This window comes from Lonchura striata, chromosome 13 (genome assembly GCF_050655825.1).
Source record: "Lonchura striata isolate lonStrDom1 chromosome 13, ASM5065582v1, whole genome shotgun sequence".
In the NCBI taxonomy this organism is placed as follows: Eukaryota; Metazoa; Chordata; class Aves; order Passeriformes; family Estrildidae; genus Lonchura; species Lonchura striata.
The window spans coordinates 14712858-14734086 of NC_140715.1; the positions used below are offsets into that span (position 1 = coordinate 14712858).

General features: G+C 44.2%; 1 long non-coding RNA gene across 9 annotated transcripts in view; it reads left to right on the forward strand.

Annotated features, from left to right (window-relative positions):
- The window catches only part of LOC116184124 (uncharacterized), a 149362-nt gene extending 129365 nt beyond the window's left edge, over positions 1-19997 (forward strand). For 3 of the 9 annotated variants that reach the window (XR_014958319.1, XR_014958321.1, XR_014958325.1), the window contains 4 exons: positions 894-1047; positions 1208-7814; positions 13210-17622; positions 19801-19997. This is a non-coding gene — a long non-coding RNA (uncharacterized LOC116184124). The remainder of the gene's footprint in view (positions 1-893; positions 1048-1207; positions 7815-13209; positions 17623-19800) is intronic. The other 6 variants (XR_014958324.1, XR_014958320.1, XR_014958323.1 and 3 more) reach the window with 6 other exon arrangements.
- The last annotated feature ends 1232 nt before the right edge of the window (positions 19998-21229 follow it).

Genomic DNA, 21229 nt, shown 5'->3' on the forward strand with positions numbered 1-21229 from the left:
GGAAATAGTCAGTTCTGGCAGATTTTGCTTGAAGGAGACAAAAGACTGGATGAGCAAAAGATTGTACTGGAGGCAATTCCTTCCAAAGAGAGGATTTTGTATTGACTGTCATGTATCCAGGTCACTGCTCCAGCTCCCGAGGACAGGATTTTGACCCTGCATGTATTTATGAAGCTTGGAATGAGTGATTGGAAAGTGTGAAAAGAATCTATTTAGAAAACAAGCTGGAGCATCTCTTCCTTCCAGACTTTCCCTTTGTTTCAAGGTGGGGAATGCAGTGATTTTTTTGTAATTCTGGCCTGTTCTGTATGAACTGCTGAGGTCTGGCTGGAACAATTCCTGTGGATTGTGTGGCAATGCAGGATCAGATACAGCAGAGAAAGCAGCCCCTGGGCTGAGACAGGCACAAAGCACTGCTGAGGATGGAGTAATAATTGTATTTGAACAGCAGAACACAGTGAGAGTCTCAGTGGGCAGTAACACTTAATTTCATCAGCAACAGCAAAAAGAGGCTTCTCTGCTGTGTCTCTTGTTCCACTCCCAGGGCTGTGCCTGGTAGCAGCAGAGCTGCTGTTTTGGATCAGCCCTGGTCCTGCCTGCACTGGTGCTCAGCTCCACTGCAGCTGCAGTCCTGAGGGGTGTGTGTGTGCTCTCCTGCACAGTGGAACAGGCTGAATAGTGCTCAAGGGAAAAAACAGAGAATAAAATAAGTTGGGGGCTTTCCAATCCTTGTGATAGGTCCATAAGGTGTTAATCTCCAGATTTTCCTCAGTGTGTTCAGCCTCAAATTCTCTGACCTGTCTCTTGAGGCTCTGGGATACAGGATTTCAGAGAATATGCTGCAGCCATTGACAGAAATATAATTGTCTCTTCCCATGTGACTGCCAACACAGGCTTCACTGCAGATAAAAGAATGGGAAAACAAATCTAAGTGCTGGAACCCTGTGGCTCTGCCTTCCTACGACTGTTTGGGGTGACCCCTGTGCTGTGTACTGACCTCCTGCAAGCAGCTGCTGGAAGAATCACTCTCATGGCCTGAGCTCACAGGTAAAATCCCATATTGAGAAAACAAGCTTATCAATCTTTTGCATTTGTGTTGACACCTGCAGTTTCAGAGAGTTTTTGTTTGTTTTCCCTGCTCTCCTCTGTGTATAATTGGCCAACTTACATTTACTTTTCCTCTCTCTTGCACTAATCACAACTGCAGGCTGAAGTAATTTGCTGATGCTGTACAAGGAATTGTCTCTCCTGGAGACCTGGCTGGTGTGATCAGAGCTCACATATGGTACCAGAACAAAGGGCCCTTCAGGCAAGTGGTTCTGTTTATTTTGGCTCAGGTCAGTGTTGCTCCCCTCTCCCTGTGTCTTCTCCTCCCTGTGTGCTGTGCACATCCTTTTCTCCTCTGACTTTGGGGCTGCTGGCTCCTTGCTGTCAGATCTAGGGTGGCCTGGCTTGTGGAGCATCAGCACCACAGATTTGAGGGATGTGGGAGGAAAGTGTCCAACTACTGCTTGTAGTTAATATGCTGTGATGCCTTGCTTCCCTTGTCTCCTACTTCCTTTTCACAACTTGGAGGCAAAGCAAAGAAACATTCCAAGGCTTCCTCTCTGCTCCCCCTCCTTTTCTGGTTAAAGATATTGTGAGTGGCTTCATGTGGACTCTCGTTTTTCATAGACACTGTTGGTTCCACCATCTACAAATTAGTCTAATCCTAAAAGCTGTTATTGGCCTTGACTTATTCCTTATTTCCTTTGTAACAGCTGCTGGCAAAGCTGCTGCTCTCCTGATGAATTTTGTTGGTCTAATTTTTGATAGCATACTTATAGCTAAGGCTGACAGCCTGTTAAAGCAGTGCCATCTCTGCATTTAGTACTTCTCTGCCCCCAGCTCTCATTTCAGCTAAGTATTAAACATCACTCACCATGTTGCAAAAATCAGTAGCAGTTTGCAGTATTAGGAGGAAGAAAAATCACAAGTAGATGATGAAAAGGTAAGCACTGAACATCAGCACCTTTGGTGGTTGTGTGCTGCTAAAGGATAAAATAGCTGCTGTCTCCTACCCTCCTCCTGAGGCTTTCTCTTCTTGACAAAGGGGCAGATATATAATGGTTAATGTCTCTCTAGCATCAGTATCCTATCTGTGGGCTCACAGATTTCTTGTATTTGTGCTGTTATTCACAAATAAAAGGTTTCCAGGTTTTATTCTTGGTCCTTCCTGCATTGTGTGTAAATGTATCTTCTTCAGTCATTTAGCAGTGCTTTAGAAAACAGCTGGTGCCCCCAGGGTAAACCTTTAAACAATGTCCTACTCTGACAAAATTCTGCTTCATCAGCAAACCATGTTGTGCATATTTCTCTCATTGTTTTGCAAATTGATGTTACAAAGAGCTTTTGCATTTAAACAGGCTCTCTCTGACCTAAGAGATAGTAAAAATTACATTAGAGATGCCATAGTAGCTTGTCACTGTGACCTGCCCTAAATAGCTGGACTTATTTCACTTGGATAAATCATTTATTTATAATGACTTATTATGTCATCAGAATTCTGCAGCAGAAATGCTTCAGCTTCATCTTACATGGATATTCTTTTGAAGGACTAATCAGAAGATATATACCATCAGGATTATCTGCTTTAAAAATACATTTCTGGACAGCACTGCCCAAACTGGGAAGTAATGATTAATCTATTCTGATTACTGTGATCATATAGATCCTCGCTGCTCACCCATTCTCCATGATCTCAGTTAGAAGGAGCTCTAATTCTTAGTTCCTTTTTTCCCTAGAGCTGCATTTCCATGACCAAATTTGCAATTAGAGCCCAATGCTTCCAGCCTTCCTTTGATAACTTAAGAGAACAGCATGGTGCAAAATTTTATCTCTCCCTCTGCCTTTTAACAGACTTCAGTGCTTCATTGTCTGTTCGGAGCATCTCTGTCTGCTTTGGATATGTACATGGTGCTTCCTGAACCTCAGAATTCCCTTTGTGCAATCCTGCTAATGAAAAGCCAGCCACAGAAGATATTTTGTCCTTGTAAATCCATGGCACAGGGAGGATGTTCCTGTATTGCTTCCTGTCTGCTGGCACTGAGGTCAGTGTTCTGGCACAGAGTGAGCCATGAACAGCTGCAGAGATCCAGGGATGGCCCCACTATTGCTTCCTGGAGGGATGGATGGATGTGGCAGTGTCAGGAAAAGGAAATTGCCAGTCATGTTCTCTGTCCTGGCCACGTGCTTGTGGGAAAGGGTTGGCAGGTGGCTCCTATTCCTTCCATGGAAGTCGGGAGTAGCTTTTTTATCTGCTAAATGTCTGCCTAAACAAAACTGTCACAAAATATTTTCATACATGATTATTGACCTTAGCCCCAGTTCATGTCTGGTCTTTATGTCACACCAGTCCTTCTGCTGCATTTGAGGGCTTTCTCCAGAGATTGCATTGAGAAACCATTTCTGCTCCTCTGGTGAGGAAGTAAAGACAGTGCCTCACAAACCAGGACACTGGGGAATGATCATCCCCCTGGTCCTGACCATACCCTGTGTCCATTGTGCACCTAAACACTTCTGAAAATGTTCATAATAATGTAGAGAAATCGTGACTGTAAGGGAATACTCATGACTGAGAGATGGTGTGTAAATACGTGAATTTTTTATTGTGTAGGCTATCTGTGTGAGGCACTCACTCTGGTAAATTCCTGTGGGCAAAATGGTCTTCAAAGAGCAGTGAAAAGCCAGCAAGTTATTGCAGGCAGTGGAGAGGATGGAGGTGATTGCCCATCACCAGCTGTTCTGAGTGGGACCCAGGAAGCTGAGCCAGCAGGGACAGCACTTGCACAATGCCTGTGGGCCCCTGCAAGAATTGCTTTTAAAAGCTCTGTCTTCACACCTTTACAGTCCAGGTAAAGTGGATAAATAAATCACTGTGCACAGTTGTCAGTTTTCCCCTCTAAGCACCAGCTAAAGCATTTAAATATAGCTAAAGCACTCTGTACTTCCTCAGAATAAACACTTAGATACTCAAAATAAATTGCTAGGTCCTGGTATCAAAGGAATGATTTATAACCCAATTATACTGGGAATTTTATTCTCTATTGTTTCACTGATAGGTTATGGGTCAATTAGGTGTTTTACTCCTGGAGGAACACCTCCTCATTCCAACACTGTGAATTTGACACACTGGGATTTGCTCTGTCCATCTTGTGAACTACATCCAGTTTGTGGAGAAACTTTGAGAATCATTGTGCCAAGGGCCAGGTCTGTAATTTTTGTAGTTTTTTGTTTCTGTTTATTGCTCAGTGCATTGGCAGGAATGCAGAGAGTTCCTTTCTTGTGAATAATCTTCACCATCTTATGTCTTCTCATCAGACTCTTGCAGGGTATGGAAGATGGTCATGGTGCAGCTGAGTCTGTAAGGTCACGGGGGAATGGATATTTTTGAGCCTTCAGAGGAGGCTGACAGCATCAGTAATGGATCTTCAGCAGGGGCCATAGGCAGACACCTGGTGAGGAATAAGAATAGAAAAAACTTGTTTAATCTTCCTCCATAAGATTTTTACTCTCTGAGTACCATCAGCTCAGGATTTCCTAAGATTAATGTGATTCTCAGTGAGCTGCCCTGGGTTCCTCTTGCAGCTGCTTGTCCATTCTGCCCTTGAACATCCACAATTGTAGAACCACTGTGGAAAAGGCACATTGCTTTTAGAACAAAACCTATTATCTCCTCCAATGGCACAAACCCACACTTACTCTAAAGCCTTTAGTTGAGTAATCTTTTGTCAGTGCAATCTGAACAAGGGAGAGGGTTTGACCAACTGAGTGAATGTAAAAGAGGAAGTTCAGGGAGAAACTGTTTTGTTATTATGCCTGTTAAATCTTGTATTATTTAGCAATGCAAATTCATTGGTACATTTTAATTGCCTTGTTAATAAGGACTTTTCCAGTCCTGCATGTTATCTATGTCCATGTAAACCAGAAAGGAAATCCAGCCTAAGGGTTTTGTATCATCCTCTATTTGCTCCTCCTCCTTTCTTTTTACAAATTAGAGTGACAACATCATAATCTTGAATAACATTATACTTTTCTATTCCTATAAACTACAGCCATGTTCTCTAGCCACAGGGATATAGAATCTGAAAGAGAAATAAAATCCAACCCCAGTCCCATTGCTGCAGTGAGACCCCAAGCAGATGATGCTTTTGGTATTCTCATACCCATGCTTTTTAGTTTCCTGGACGTGGCTCTTGGCATCCTGGAGTGTTTGTAGTAAATGGTGTTCACTGACAAACCCGTCCCTCCAAATGCCTGACTCTCCTTGTTGCTCCTCTCCCCACAACTTGATTTTCTAACACATTGGTACAACAAGCACTGCAATAATTAGGGCACCATATGGCACTCACAATTACAGAGCAATTCCAGCATCGGTGGATTGGGTGAGTAGTCAGAAATAATAAAGTAAGCAAGGCAAGGCTGCTGGTGTGAGCAGAAGATGACTAAATCAGTGTACTCACATGGCAGAGAAGCACTGAGTAAGTTACGTGTATGTACAAGCTGGACTTGGGGAATTTTTTGGTTTTGTTCTCATCCACAATGAAAAGGCACCCTGGGTTAGAAGGGTGCACTGAACTGCTGCAGAGAGATAAGAGCCCTTCATGGCACATCTCTCTGAAGATGATCTTTATTATACTTGGCTTCTCTCAGGTTGGCAAGTTCTCTAATATCTTCCTGCCTGGGATTGTATTGTCATTTACCAGTTATAATGGGTATTTAGTGTTTTCAATTATTTGCTACTTCATTGAGAGCCCAACAGTCACTGGAGCCATTGTGAGACTCAGTTAATCCTCTAAATAATAAAAGGAATCAGGGAGCATGTATAAGCTGTGAGATTTTCCTGGCCTGGCTGTCAGCTGGGAATGTGAGCAAATCATGCCCACGAGTCATGCTAACAAAAGCTTTAGGGCACATGCAAAAATACAGATTGTGAAGTATTCTTGGGTTGTATCTCTGGAGAAATGTTATAGCTGTGCTTGAAGAAGAGTCTTGTGGTGATGTAAAATGCATGTCCTTTATGGATGGTTGCTCATATGTGCAGAGTGTTGAGAATTTTGGTGTAGAAAACCCCACTCGATATTTTCTCCCTGCTAAAACATCTTCTTCCAACTGAAACCCTTCAGCTGCTTGGATGAAGATTATTGTCTTTCAAACTAAATAGCTGTTTTCATATTTGCACTAACCCTTTTCTAACAACGTGGAATAGACATTATGGATGCCACAGGAGGAAGGACATGTTCCCAGGGAAGATTCATGGGTGACCTCCCAGGATGTCACCTTCTCCTCAAGAAGCCCCAGGACATCCTTTCCTTTGTATCTACAGAGCAGATGCAAAGCAACCAATCCCTTTTTTTTTTTTCCTGAGGACAAATCACTTCCAAGTACATCTGGATGAGCATGAAGAATGAGAATATGAATACAGACAATTATGATGGAGTAGAGGCCTTGTAAATTTATACTCAAACTTACCCCCTGGTAACTCATTCATCTGAGTGTCTTGACAGGATGCATGAGAAATAGTGGGACAATAAAGGCTTTTGTTATGCTGAAAGATGTTAATAGCTGGCCTCAGGGTGAGCTGGGTTTCCAAGACAATCACAGATAACACAGATAACACAGCAAAACTCAGGAGACTGAACACTGAAACCTTTATTTTGTAAAATAGAGAGACTGGGGCTATGTCAGAGTGGGGATTGTCTAAAGGTACAGGTTTTACGGGATCCTATTTTTATGGAAAGGTACTTTCTGGGACTGTGGTTTAGCTGAACTGCTTGTAACACATATGGAAATATCCAGAAAAACATCATTATAGACTACTGTGCCTCAGCGGGTGGGGTCTAAGGCGGTGTCAGAGGGCACTGGGAATGGGCCCTTGTGCCCCTCCAACCTCTCTGCCCGACTCCAGCTCCACGCTGCGAACAAAAGGCAAAGAAATACCGGCAAAGAAATACGGCAGGGAGCTACTCTGACCGTCTTGGGATGGTTGGAGATGTTTCAGAAAAGCTTCCTTATTATTTAGTCTCTCAGGAAGGCAGGTTATAATGCACATCTGTCCTTACCCCTGGCACACAGTGAAGCTCCTTCTCTCATCTCCTTTCTGTCTCTTTTCACACTTTTCTCTTCCCTGTCTCTTGGGGAAGGCGCCATCATAATCACAGCCAGTGTAAGGGATGTGGATGTTTGCTTATAGTTTGTAAATTTAAATAGGGACTGGCTCGGTTCTGTCTGAAAATAGTGCCCTTTCCAAGGTGATATTTTTGTGAAAAGGCTCAGGAATAAACAGCTGGAATGGGTCCAGTCCTGTGTATGTAGGGAAACATATACAGATATTTTGGGTGGATTCCCCTGGCTTCTGGTCTAAACAAGTGCATAGATTTGCTCTGTGGTTGGTAGGACTAAAATGTGACTTTCAGAAATTGAAATTTCCCATTTCTCTTGACAGCCACCTTAGGGTGAGACAAATGGTCCTTGGGAGGTGTCTCTCTCCCCAGTGACTGCAATAGAAACCAAGAAATCCTGCAGGTCAGCTGCCCATGCTCAGTTGAGAAGAAATCAACAGAGAGTTCAGCAGAACCACCAGGTTTCCTCCACGCATCCCTGTATAACTGATGAAAAAACCTTTCTAGAGCCTTCACCACAGCTGCAAAGCACAAACCCCACAACTGTTCTCTGCCAGAGCAAGAAAGTAAGAAGATCCTAAGGGAAAATGCACAGAAGATCCTAGGAATTACTTTTACCTCAATTTGGATATGTGTCTAGTAACAAAATGACAGGTGAGCAAGCAAGACACTTGAATTTTATAAGGCAATGCCAGTTGTTGTAGATGAGAGCCACTGATGTGATGGGACAAACTGGAACTTTGATGGGACAAACACACTCCAGAAATGCCAGCCCCAAAAGTTAAACAAGTGACTAACAAATGTGAAACAGAGCACTTTTTGCTCTTGGTCTCTAATATAAGTAGAGCCATTTATTTATTTTAGCTTTCATCTTCTTGCTCTTCTGTTCTCAAGAGACCGTTTGGATCAAGTCACTTAAGTCCACACTGAAACAAAAAGTACCTTTGTGATGGATATCTACAAACACTCAGAGTGACAAGGTAATAAAACTGGAAAGGTTTGGGTTCCTTCAGGGAAATCCAGTTGCACTCACTTTGCTCTCAGAATAATGGGGTGTCTATTTTGTGGCCACAGAGTTGATGCATTTGATGCAGGTATATTGGTTTTCAAGTAATTTCATTCTGTTTCTTATATATATGCACATGTCACACCACTATAGACTAAATGGATGTAAAATGTGGATGCTCTGTAACCCCAAATTATGCCTGAGAGAAAACAAACCATTCCATGGCTCGTGGTGAACTGTGGAGACTAGGCTGGTGCTGCTTTGGAAGAGGATGGGTTCACATTTTTGAACAAAGCAGTGGTGAGGCTGAATAAACACAATTGTACTAAGGGTTGATGTTTCAGGTCAGGGGGAGGATTTCAGGAAATTCACTGACTGTTCCTTGTGCTTCTGTTCACCCAGAGGGACAACTTTAACAAAAAGGAGCAGACACAGAGAAACAGAAAGAAGAGAAGCAGAAGCCAGCTTTTGGAGCAGGGCAAGCAAAGGACAGCAAAATTATGCAAGACAGAGAACATCTGATGGGTGATGAAGAGTTGCTTTCAGGATGGTCGGGTGTGCAGTGCTTCTGAAGGCATCTTTAGTCACCAGTGGGCTCTTCTCCTTGCTGAGCAAAGTGAGCATTAGTGCTGCCATGTTCTGCCACCCAAAGAAGGAGGCATTACAATATTCACTCATCTCAAACAGCAGCTGTGAGATGCATGGCAAAATCAGTGGCTCAGGTTGCTGAATATGCAGCACCTTCCACTGTACAGTGAAGTGCTGTCATATCCCCCCTGTGAGCTGAGGGAGGGTAGGTCTCTGTGCCAAAACTGGGGGTCCTTCTTCTCATTCTCATCCTGATCCTTCCCTTCCCCCTTCCCTGAGCACTTACTGTCAGATGTGAGGTAATGATGACTTCCCACTGCATTTAGGAGAGGGGTATATCTCCTTACAGGCAGCAAGAAAATTGTGGTTGGAGCTGCAGGAGGGAGGGAGAAGGGGTCAGATGTGTGGAGCCCTCTGAGGAGAGGCTGACACACACGCAGAGGCTGAAGAATTTAAGATCATATTGTAAACAACAGTGGTGAGATTGCTCTCACCTCACTCCAGGTATCTAATCATCTGGCCTGATTCAGATTTCTACATTAGGTTAAGATGAATCATAGTCTGAGCACAACCCTCTCTCTCCCCTGGCTGCAGTCAGTGTCTAGAGCAGATGAAGTTGTCTGAGCTGGAGCTCTCTCTGTCTGCTGAGCTGGATCTGGCCCCATATGAGGGAGAGTAAATTTGCCTGTGCAAATCCCAGTTTGAGCATTGGGATATTGCTCCTCTTTCAGTGAAACCTGCCTGTATAGCCATTTCTACACTCCCAGCAGACTAATTATTACAAAATTTCTCTGCCATTGCTTTGCAACGGTCCACAGCTTAACTAATTTAAAAATGCAAATGAATGCTAAATTGCAGTTGAATCTGAACCATCTCCTTCTCCCTCTCTGTCTCCTCCTTTCTTTTTTTCTTCTCTGCTGGGAAAAGAAAGATACAGCAGACATTAAATGCTGATGGTGAAAATCAATCTTTCAGATTTGAGGTAATTTAAAATTAGGTCCCAGTGCCAGGGATAGTGACATCACCAGAGCTGCTTGATTGATTCGTGATTTGAGGAGAAACAGCTTGGACTCAATCCTCCCTTTGTCCTTACAGAGAGAAATGAATGTTGCAGTCTTCAGCTCTTTTCCCTGGGAAGCTTTCACACTCAGATGGTCTCAGATGTTGGGCAGAGGCATTCAGGGAGAACACGAGCAAATGCCTGAGCTCAAACACATCTCCTTGTACTGCCATGGTCCTCGGGCATCAGGCTGGGGCTCTGTGCTTGTGCAGAATCAGCTGAAGGTTGTCCCCTCTGTAGCATCTCTAACCAGCTGCTGACACTCAGTTAAGCTGTTGGTACATTCAGAATCTGTAAGATCAGTCAAGATTGTCTCATGTCTGTCCCCTCCTTCCCCTGCCTGCTGACATCAGCTCTTGTCTGAGAGAGTGACTTCTTTAAGGAAGAGTCTATAGCTGCATGTGAGAGGGACTTGGACAAGCTCTGGCACCATGGTTGGTGGTTTGAGCTGCAGGATCACACAGACAGCAAACAGCCATTCACAGACAGCCTTGTTGCTTTCATAATGCCTGCACTGCACTGGAACACGAACACTGAGATGGAATGCTCAGAAATGGAACCCTTGAGCATTTAGAGAGTCAGTGATGGGCTCAGGGTGAGGTACTGGGATTACATTCCTCCATCCCTGGCAGAGTCTGGTAATCCAAGCCTCCCCACTCCTGACTGCAGATCTGTGTGCCAGGTAGCTGAGTTAGGTACCCAGACAAGAATTTCCAAAACAAAACTCCTCTGTGCTTCAGGGCTGAGGATAACAGACCTCCCTACCTGTTCATATATTGATGATAGTCTTCATGATAAATGACATCTTGCTGAGCAAAATATAGAAAATTACAAGAATCACCCCAGAGGGCAGCTGCTGGCAGCTGTGTACACAGGACTATATTGCTGTTCATGAAACATTTTTTCTATTTTGCAAATTGATGCAGAGATGAAATTTCACGACTGTTGACACTCACGTACAGCAGACGGATTTCTAAATGGGCTCTGCAGAGATGATTGAAATTCCAACTTGAGTTCCTCACTGTGTCCATTTGCTTTGTAAAATCCCACGTTGTTTGCTGGGCTGCTGTGGGATGGGAGGTAAACACGGTTCTTTGGAGCTGTGAACTCTTTTGTTGCCCCAAAGCAGCTGCTAGATGCACACAGCCTCACAGACACACACACCCCTCATGGACACACACACCTCTCCTCCCAGGTCCCAGACCAGCAAAGCCTGTGGGAGAGACTGCTTTTCAATTGCAATTCAAATGTCACAATTGTAGAGTCCTCCTAATCCTTTGAGAAAAGTGTGCATGGTTAAATCAAACTGCAATGCCTCAGGCTCTGGGTAGTTTTGTGGACCATCAGCTTAGTGCCAAATCTCCTGGGATATTTTCATGGATTCAGAACATGCAGAGGGTGCTTCCAGCCCTTGCTCTTGGCAGATGTAGCAATTGAATTCCCATATGTGACCTCTTAATAATCCTGTGAGGAAGAGGAACCCTTAACCTTCTGTTCCATTCAGAAAAGCTTCCAGTGTCTCAGCCTGGGTGTAAATGTGTCCGTGAGAAAGCACAGGTAGTTTTCTGTGACTGCATTCAAAGAGGGAGGAAGGAGAAAGAGGAACAAGAGAGTGTTTCCTGCATTTTCCCTGGGCGAGTTTCTCCCTCTGCCCTGGGCTGCCCCAGGGGCTGTAGCTGGAGTTGGCAGTGCCAGCCCAAGGTCTCCTGGCTGCTGTTGATGGCAGCCCACGCTCACAGAAGGAGCTCTCTGGTGGAGATTTGCTTTAGTGCTGCTCTGTTATCCTGAGGTCCCGAGGGAGAGGAGAAGTCATTGCTGGGTAGCCGGGGTGTCTCTGCTGCAGGCTGACAGTCTCTGTGAGCTAAGCAAGAGCTTCTGGAGGTTTCTCTGTGTGTGCCCATTAAAGCCCTCAGGGGATCATCAGCACACGGTGAAGGATGGCTGGAGAATTTTCCCAACACTTCTCTGGCCTCGTGTCCAGGGGGAAGGCAACAGAGGAGCTTTCATGCAGCCCAGAACTGCAGGAGTCCTGATGGCTGCACTGGAGAGCTGCATTGCTGGTGGTGCTCTTGCAGGAGCTTTACAGCCACACATGTGACAGCCTTAATTTTGGGTGTGTGAACGAGGCCAAATCCTCATCTTGGTGATACCAGTGCAAAACTGAGGTTTATTATTATTTTAATTTCAGGGTAAGCTCTAGGCTTACTTTGGGAACAGGGTCTGACCAAAGACCACCTGTGCAGTGGGAAGGGATGAGGAAAACCTGGCAAGCCACAGTCCCTCTGGGCACAGAGTGCTGCAGATCTGTGTTTGTCCTTTCCACGTGTGCTCTGAGGCAATCCCTTCAGTAAAAACCCATGTCCCTCCTGCCTCAGAATGTGTTTGGGGGAGGAAGATTAAAACTGGATCTCCATTAAAACTGGGTCTCCTCTGTGGGCATGTTTCAGAATCCCATATATATGTGTGTGCAAACACACACACCAAAATAAGTTTATGTATTAATGTAGTTTTGTTTCCATATCACCCGGGGGTGTTTTTTCCCCTGTGATTTTCTGTTAGTAGACAACAAAGCAAATCGAAGATTATTTCCATTTAATTTTAGTGATGAAGAGCATTGCAGTCACAAGAGGTTTACCATTAATGTTGGAGGACATTAAGTATTTGGGGTTTTTTTAGTTGCAGGATAATAATGTTCTGGTGTAAATGTTTTATAATTATCTCATGAATTATTCATGGTTAACTTGTTAACCCGGCATTTTATGGGATATGGTCTCTGGAGTGCAAGGAGAAATTTAAAGATAAATAAATGTGAAGACAGGACCCAGCTGCAACAAAGAAAATGCATCGAGACCTCTGATTTATTTTCTGTCTGTGATAAAGGGTGTTTTAATTCTTTTATTTATATTTTTGTGTGTGATGAGCCACAGAACTTGAGTAAGTGGATGAGGTTATTTTCTATATATAGAGAAAGAAAAGAAAAACTGGGAAATAAATCAAACTGTCTTCATTGTTTTTTAATCTGAAAGTGGTGCTTGAATTATTTCACCTATTGTTCTACAGCACAGAGGTTCTATTATTGTTGATACCGTCTCCATCTGGTGAAGCATTAATGAAAATGGAAACCAGCAGATATTTTTCTTTATGCATAGTATTGGGCCTTTTTTCTGTCTTCACATTTCCTTCTACTTCCCCTTCTCCTCTCTTCTTTCATCCTTATTCTCATTTCAGTTCTTTAATAATTTCTTGTTTAGAAAATATTTTTCTCTCTTTCCTTTTCCATTCTTTTCTTTGTTCCTCTGGGACTGTCTTTTTCTCCTCACTTTCCTCTGATTCATTCACCTGTTAATGTTTTTTATTGCCTGCAACACCCTCTTGGTTCTCTCTGTTTCTCACAGGATCTTTGTGATATCTGCTGAAGTCCATGAGCCTTGACCCCAACTTCTGAGGGAGGAATCAGACCTGGAGAAAAGTTCCTGCAATTCAAAGAAACCAGGTGGCAACTTCTGGAAGAAGAATGGTGAAACTCAAACCTAGACTTCCAGCCTGAATGTCCATCAGGCCTTGGTAATCAAAATGCACCAGGAAGATGTGCAATAACTGCATTGCTATATGCCACAGATCAATGAGCAGAACATCTGCAAGGGCCTGAGAAGGCTCCCAGCTTGCCTGACCTCCATGAATCCAAATGGAAAAGAGAGCATGGCAAATGCCATTAATCCCAACATGAGTAAAGCTGTCCTTGTACCCAGAGAAAAACTGACACCTGACACAGGACTGGCACCTGCAGGGATCTCTGCAGGAGCAAAGTCTCCTCTGTGGGAGATTAAAGCTTGGTGCAAACTCCAAGGTCACCTCTGTATAAGCAGTGGGAAGGGAACAGTATAAAATTTGGGATCACCTGAGCTCGCTGGCATCCAGCTGCTTAGCATGTTGAGGTTTATTGCCCTGGAGATTCCACAAAGAGCTTTCATCCAGCAGGAGCTCTGGGTCCTGCAGAGTCTGATGGATATCCTTAAACATTTTGGAGTGACAGTTTGGAGGGTAGCTGGCAAAACATGGGCCAGAACAATGAACTCACAAGCAGAAATTTTTAGAGAGGGTATTTGAGAATGAAAGAGTGATTCCACCAACCTTCACCATTCGTTTATTTAAATTTATGCTATAAAATGGGCAGCAGAGGAAAGTCAAAACTTGCACTGATTTTTCATTCTCTTTCCCTCCTGCCCCTGATTTTTTATTTATTAAACTACTTTGGGTGCACCTTTCAAATGACTTTTTTTGGCTTGCTGTTTATTATATCTTCATCAGCCTTGAAATGGCAGCTGCAGGCAGCTTGATAAATGGATCGAAAAGCTGCTTCTGCCAGAGCCAAACTAACAAAACACCTCAGTATTCATAAGCCTTTTTGTTTTAGCATTTCTAAAACAAGCACTATTTCCCTCAAAGCATCACTGAAGCAAAGCATGCACTAGTACCCCTGAGTGTTTCAAGAGAGGGATTTTTTAATCCAGTGATGCCCAGGGCAGAAGTTCCTCACTGGGTCATGGGCAGGACTCAGCCTGCAGCTCTGGAGAGCAAGGGCAGAGAAAGAGAGAGAGAAAGAGAGAGAGATGTGGTCTTAGGAAGGCTGAGATAATCTTCACTCCAAACTGTGCTAGGCAGATCAATGGAGTAAATGTGGCAACATGTATGAAATTGGGTCCTGCTCACAGACACCTGCAGCTTCCATGCAGCTATTTCTTACCCAGATACTTTCTGAAGTCTTAATTTCATCCCAATCCTTCTTTAAATATGAACAGCTCAATATATCCCTGGTTCAAACCTTTTGTCCTTAGCACACTTATATTCCACAGTTGGCCCAGTCTGGCAGTAAAAAAGGGCTTAGCTGCCATGGCTTATTGACAGTGGTGAATGGTTCAGTCCCATTTGTGAAGGTATAACATACCCACAAGAAAATAAATACTCCATAAGAAAGTGGTAAGGAACCATGCAGGTGAAAGCCTGTCATGTTATCTGCTGTAGCTTACAGCACAAACATTGCAGCAAAGGAAGTGAGAGGGAGGAAAATCCAACACCACAAAAAAAAAAAAAAAAAAAAAAAAAAAAAAAAAAAAAAAGAGAGAGAGAGAGAGAGAGAGAGAAAAGAAAACCCAAACAGGAATGAAAATGTGGCTTCTGAGAGGAAGGAAGAGCCTAGTGGTGAGTACTGCAGGCTGAATATGTAAGGCAAAGGATGTGAGTGTCCCCTCAGCCTGAGCTGTTGGTGTGGAATTTGCCCCTGTGGATCACCCCGACAGCAGTGCACCCCACTCTCCTGCACCCAGCAAGGTGGCAGCTCTGCAAGGACACCTGATGGGCTCTGCCAAAGTTAATAATCTTCTTACCCACTGCCTACCTGGGTTCTGGCTGTCTCTGGTTGTCCCTGGCTGTCTCTGACCATCTCTGGCTGTCCCTGGCTGTCTGTGTCACCGAGGGGATGCCAGGGGATGTCCTGGCTGCTTAGGGACACATCTTCCCAGTGGTGATTCCAATGCCACGGCCACACTGTGGGATTTCTTTCCTAGTTATGAGGAGCCACTTATCCCTGAGTTATTGCAGTCACCCAGCCCTGTCTCCTTTCTTCTGTCTGCTCCAGTCTCTCTTCAGAACTGCCTGGGTTCAGGAAGAATTTTGCTGCTCCTTGAGGCAGGAGGTGAGTGTGGCACAGAGGGATGGATGCTGCTTTTCACTCCCTGGAAAGATGTGGCGTGCCCAAGGCCGTGCTGACAGGAATGCTAATGGGAATAAGAGGTAAGAGAGCAGAAGGTACCTGGACCCCCGTGGTTCTCTGGTTATTTAGAATGCATAATTGGAGTTTGTTTAACACCAAAGGATAACTGATCATTCACAGGAAAGAAGCCAGTAGTGGAGATCAATATTTCTATTGCTCTGCTGGAAAAATAGCAGAAAAGGAATGGCTCTTTAATGATTACAGCACAGCAGAAGAAGTCTGTGCTTAAGGCTGTTTGTAGCAGGGGCCAGCAGAGGGTTTGTGCAATGCTGGCTCTCACTGCAGACTTGAGATTCAGTGAATGGTGTGGATGATGTACCCTGCACTCCAGATGTGGTTTGGCTGGAGACAGGGCAGAGAACAGCTCTGCAATCTTTCATCCAGAGAGAAAAATTAACTTATCCTGAAGGTAAAATATGGATATATGTAGGATAGTAACTTGAGTACATCTCAACTGAGCATTTCAGCCTCCATTTTCTACTCAGACCATACTGATTAATATTTTTTCTACAGTTACCAAGAGCTGACTTCACTTGGCACAGCCAGAGCTGGGTTTGCATTGGCACCTGTGGGATCCTGTGGTAGAAGCACAGACAATCTGTTTTACCAAAATGTTTAGCTGAAAGTTTTTGTTTCAAATTAAATATTTGTTGAGCCCTTCTTGGAGGGTCTTATGGAAGGAGGAAGTTTTTGAATGAGATTCTGCGTAGGAATTCTTTATTATAGGCATTGTCGAGGAATGTGGTACTGAATTAACTATAGCTGAGCTTGTGCTTGTTTTGGTCATGAATCAATATCCCGATTTCTCATTCACAACTTGCAACTTGTATATAATTATTCTGCCATGCTCTGTGAAACAAAAGACTGAGAATTGTCCCAAAACAAAAGTATTTTCTGCATTGGTTTGGATGAGGAGGCCAAGCCTGGCTCACCGTCTGTGTTAGCACTGCTTGCACTGAGGAGCAGCCTGGCTTTCTGGGAGCCTGGCTGGCTGAACACATGTGAATCTTGTCCTGGACTTATCCAGACCACTAAGCAGTTTTGAGGAAAAAATAAATGAAGAATCTCTGCATAAAAAATCAGCACTGGGGGAGCTGGAACAGGTTTTCTCTTGGGGTGTCCACAAACTCATCTCCCAAGGCTTCTGGCAATCAGGGCACCCAATGCTCAGTGCCACAGGTTTCCCTGGCACAAGACTGACCTCCAGTGGCACTGGCTTGTGTGGTTGGGCTGTAAATCTGGGGACGATGTGTGCAAATGCTCTTTAGAGGCCACACGTTCCATTTTCAGGGCAGATATTTGCTCCTTGCCTTCTTCAGACCTTGTCTCAGGGAAATTCTGAAAATGTTCTAATGTAATAGGAAGGAAATATCCTACCTATGGCTTCTCTCACTGCAGGCCAAAGTGGTGAGAAAGAAAGGGGCAAAAGGGAAAGAAGAACCTGAAACTTTTGGGGCAGAGTGAATTTCACTCTGCGAATGAAATTCTGCTGCCTGCATTTGAGGTACTTAATCCCAGGGTACTGCATGATTTGCAGCTCTGTCTCTGCAGGGTGAGGGGGGAAACTCATCCCAATTTAACCTGTGGTTCTACTTCCCAGGGTGGCAAGCAGCTGGGAGGGAGTGCTCACCTGAATGAGGAGGAAGCACCAGCATCATCACTCAGGCTTTCCTTCCTTTCCAGAAATCAACCACACAGCCTCTGCTAATGGCAGAATTACAGCTCTCTGATCCCTCTAAAATTGACACAGGGCCTTCCCTTTTTTGTTGCTGGTGGGAGTTTGGCTCCCCCATGTCTTTGTAGAGGGTTTCCTTGTGTTTCATGTGTCCTCAACACGGTTCTGCTGGTGGCTCTCTCTGACACTTTCCTCACTGTGTGAATACAGATCTCTCCTCATCCTTACTGCAGCACCCAGCTTCTTCCAGTGGGGAGTCACTTGGTGGATTTAGGAAGAGGTGTCCTGGCTGGCTGATAGCTACTAGAGCTCCAAGAGAAGGAAGAAGATATTTCCTCTGCCAGTGGAGAGCTTCTGTGAATGGTGAGACACAGCAAATCAGCAATGCTTATTTATCTGTGGGAAGGTGAGGAACTTGTCAGCTGCTAGAGATAGGTCCTGATGCTGATTTCCAAAGGAAACCTGGCATCACAGAGTAAGGACAAGATATGGTGTGAGGGGCTGCCCTGGATCTAGTTCAGTTGCTGCATTTTTATCTCTGAGGGGATGTTCAAGGGAAGAGCTGTCATTGGTGTACAATTTTTGGGCACCCAGGGCTGCATTAACCAAGAGAGATCTTTGACTTTTGTAGGTAATCAGAGGTCATCCTGGACCAAGTACATCTGATATTCAGACTCAATAAGGCTCAGCTTTAGCTCAGATTTGTACTCAGGACACATTCCAGTCACAGACTTTGAACTGAGGCACTTGCCCCCTGTCAGAATCTGGAAAGGGGAGGTGGGAAGTTTGCAGTGCCCTGAGTGAGAGAATAATTCACCTGGTGATTTATGCTGATGTCTGTTGTGGGGCTCAGGGGTTGGGGTAAACTTGGACAGGCTTTAAAATGGAGAGATGAAATATCTCACTGAAAAGGAACAGCAGGAGCTGGGAGCAACTGGGAGAGATCTCTGGAGGGAGCAGGGCAGGCACAGCTGAGCTGCCTTTCCCAAAGCCTGCTTAGCATAGGCCAAGGCCCTCATTTACTATGGACTGGAGGGATGTTTTACAAGTGCCCCTTCTGGTTCAGAGAGATATGAAATCTGTCTGTAATTAAGTTAATTTGGAGTTGAACATGGGCAAAGATAATGAGGTGGAAATAACAAAAGAAGAAAGATGGGAAGGTGTTGCTAAGGAACAGGTCTTTTGCATTAAATCCTCTTCCTTCCCCAGTCAAATAAAATCATTTTTAGGATCTGAATGGCTGAGTGATGGGGCAGACAGAGCACAGGCATGGAAATGATTGCTAGATGAAGAGTTCAGAGTAATAAAGGAGTTAAGAGGAGGGGTGTGACTTGGAGAATTGAGAAAGGCAGAAAGGGTGACAGCGTGGGCAGTACAATTCAGTGGCTTTGGGCTCAGCAGAGTGGTGTCCTGTGCCTGACTCACCCTTTGTTTGAGGGAGCCCCCAATGCCCTGAGTCTCCTCTGGGAATTGCTCTGAGATATGGATAGGACTGGCCACCACCACATCTTGCTTATCAAAGATCAGCAAACAGCTCTGCTCAGAGCACAAGGCTTTGAACTTCTCCCGTGCTTGACCCTGCTGAGAATTCCCACTGAAGTCAAGCATCAGGCTGAAGGTTTAAGATTGCTTCTCTTTGGCTTTTAGAAATGGTGTAAAATATAATATGTTCAAGCCAAAAGGAGGATGGAAGAGAGGTCCACAGAAAGGACCAGAATATTTAACAGCCAGCAAAGCGTAAGCAAATAGACAAGTCATTATCAATGAATTTGTTTGAATTTGACAGAGCTTTCCTGCAAACATGGGGGAGGCAAGGGGGGTGAAGAATTCCCCGCCAGTGTGAGCTGTAATAAAGGACCTGCTGTTTTCTGATTCTCACTCTCTGTGAAAATTGAAAAGGTTAGCCAGGTAATTGAAATCGGGACTGGAATACAAATAACGGTGTGAAAACCCTACAGCTGGCAAATAAAGTTGCAGAGAAAAGATTCAGCTCTCAGTGGAATTTCTTAGCAGCAAAAAAGACCGGATGGATGGGGGAAAGAGATGATTTTCAATATACCTGTTCCTCCTGGGAGGGAAGATAGGGAATGAAATGAGACCGGAAGGAAGCAGGCTGAGACTAGCACTTACATGAGTGTTCTTTGCTGTTAATGCAAGAGACACAAGAAAACTGGGCTGTGCTGAGGCTGAATCATGTCTGGCAGTCCCTTCTGCCTCTTGGAGGAGTGCAGTGGGTTTGCTGGGATTTGCTAGGCTGCCATGTGAGCCCCAGCTTTGGGACTATTTAGTGTTACAAGCACAGAGAGCCAGCTCCATCCACATGACTCAGCCCTCATTTGGGGCTGGGATACACAACCAAAGCAGATGTATCTGGGCCAGTGTCAACTGCTGCTCATCTCTGTTTCATGCAGGAACACAAACTGGTTTGCATCATTTTAAGCTAAAAGCTTGCTGTGTCTCAGTTCCAATGGAAGGGCCTGCCAGTGCTACTGAAATGGAAATTTATACCTGCTGCTCTTTCTGTGGTTTGTTTTTCTGCAGGAGCAAGTAACCTGAGCTGGGAGGAGACAGTGCTGCAGGGCTTAGGAGAAGCTGAGTTTTTTGGTGCTAGCCAGGTTTGTTCAAACTCAAAAAAATGTCACTCAAAAAAACCCTCTTCATGGATTTCCCTACTACCAAGCCAGCTAACAAACCCCAGTCCGTACATGGTTAAATAAACATGGTTAAAGATACCTCCAGGTTCCTGTGTTTGTGTTTTGTGCTTTGTTTCCTTCCTCCCAGACAGTCTGGTGAGTTTTTCTGTTTCCCAAAACTGTGACTCCTTTAAAGTGTGACTTTTGTACTTTTTTGCTGCAGTTGCTCTGTGCTGCCCAACCCACCTGCACTGCAGTCAACAGCAGCATGAAAAAACTTCTTTTTGGAGACTTTCCATTCAGTTCAGGCAGCTGTTTAGCACATTCACTGGCAGAACAGAACTCTTCCCTGCCCTTGTCATCTCCAAAGAAGTAAAGAATACTGCAAGGCTGAAAACAAATGCTGCAAATTCTCCACATGCTAGAGCTTTGTTGGAACTTCTCTGCCTTTTGAGTGTAGCCCAGGGTGTCCCAGAGGCACCAGCCCCAGAAAAATGAACAAAGTGGTAGGTGAGCCCCTGAGGGTGCTGTTCTCCCTCTGTATAGTGGTGATTTAACTGTGAGCCATTTGCTTTGCTCATTTGGAGCATGATTTTCCTACTGAGTCATTTCTAAGGGACTCTCTTGGGTTCTGAAAAAATGAAACAAACTGAAAGGGTCTGATAAACATACCTGCTCTGCAACAAAGAGCACACAGCACTCCAAGGTGACTTGTGCCTGGTTGTGTTTTTCAGCTGCAGAAGTTATACATAAAAACTACCTGTAAAACACCTAAAATAGATGACTGAAGCAGGTCAGCTGAATTGGTTTTAGCACAGCTTTTTTCCCCCTCATTTGATTAGCAAAAGGAATACAGTTTTCTTGTGATGGGGATCATGTTATAGACATCTGAGTCAGAGGGTCTTCTGGAAGACCCACATCTAGCCAAAAAAACAAACAAAATCCTGTTCTTCTGAGAAGGAACTTGTTGCATTTCATTAAATAGTGTAAGCTGAGGATGCAAGAAAAAAGTTATTTGGGATTTTACAATAAGAACCTCAGTATTTTATTAATGAATTAGCTATCCTAGTGGGAAACAAATTATTTCAACAGCTCCCATACACCTAAAATTAATTATTCTTTAAAAATTAAGTGGATTTAAGATAATTTGCCTTTAAAACGTCAGCTACAGCTTTTCAGGGTTTCACAAAGTCTAGGTGGTAAAAGAAAGTCTTCTTCTGCTAGTAGCAAATGAGCTTAGCTCTGTCTGGGTATGACCAAGGCAGGCTGTTGACTACCCAGAATTTAAATGGAAATAAATGTTGAGAAAAATTTTTGACTCTCCTGGAGAGGTTCTT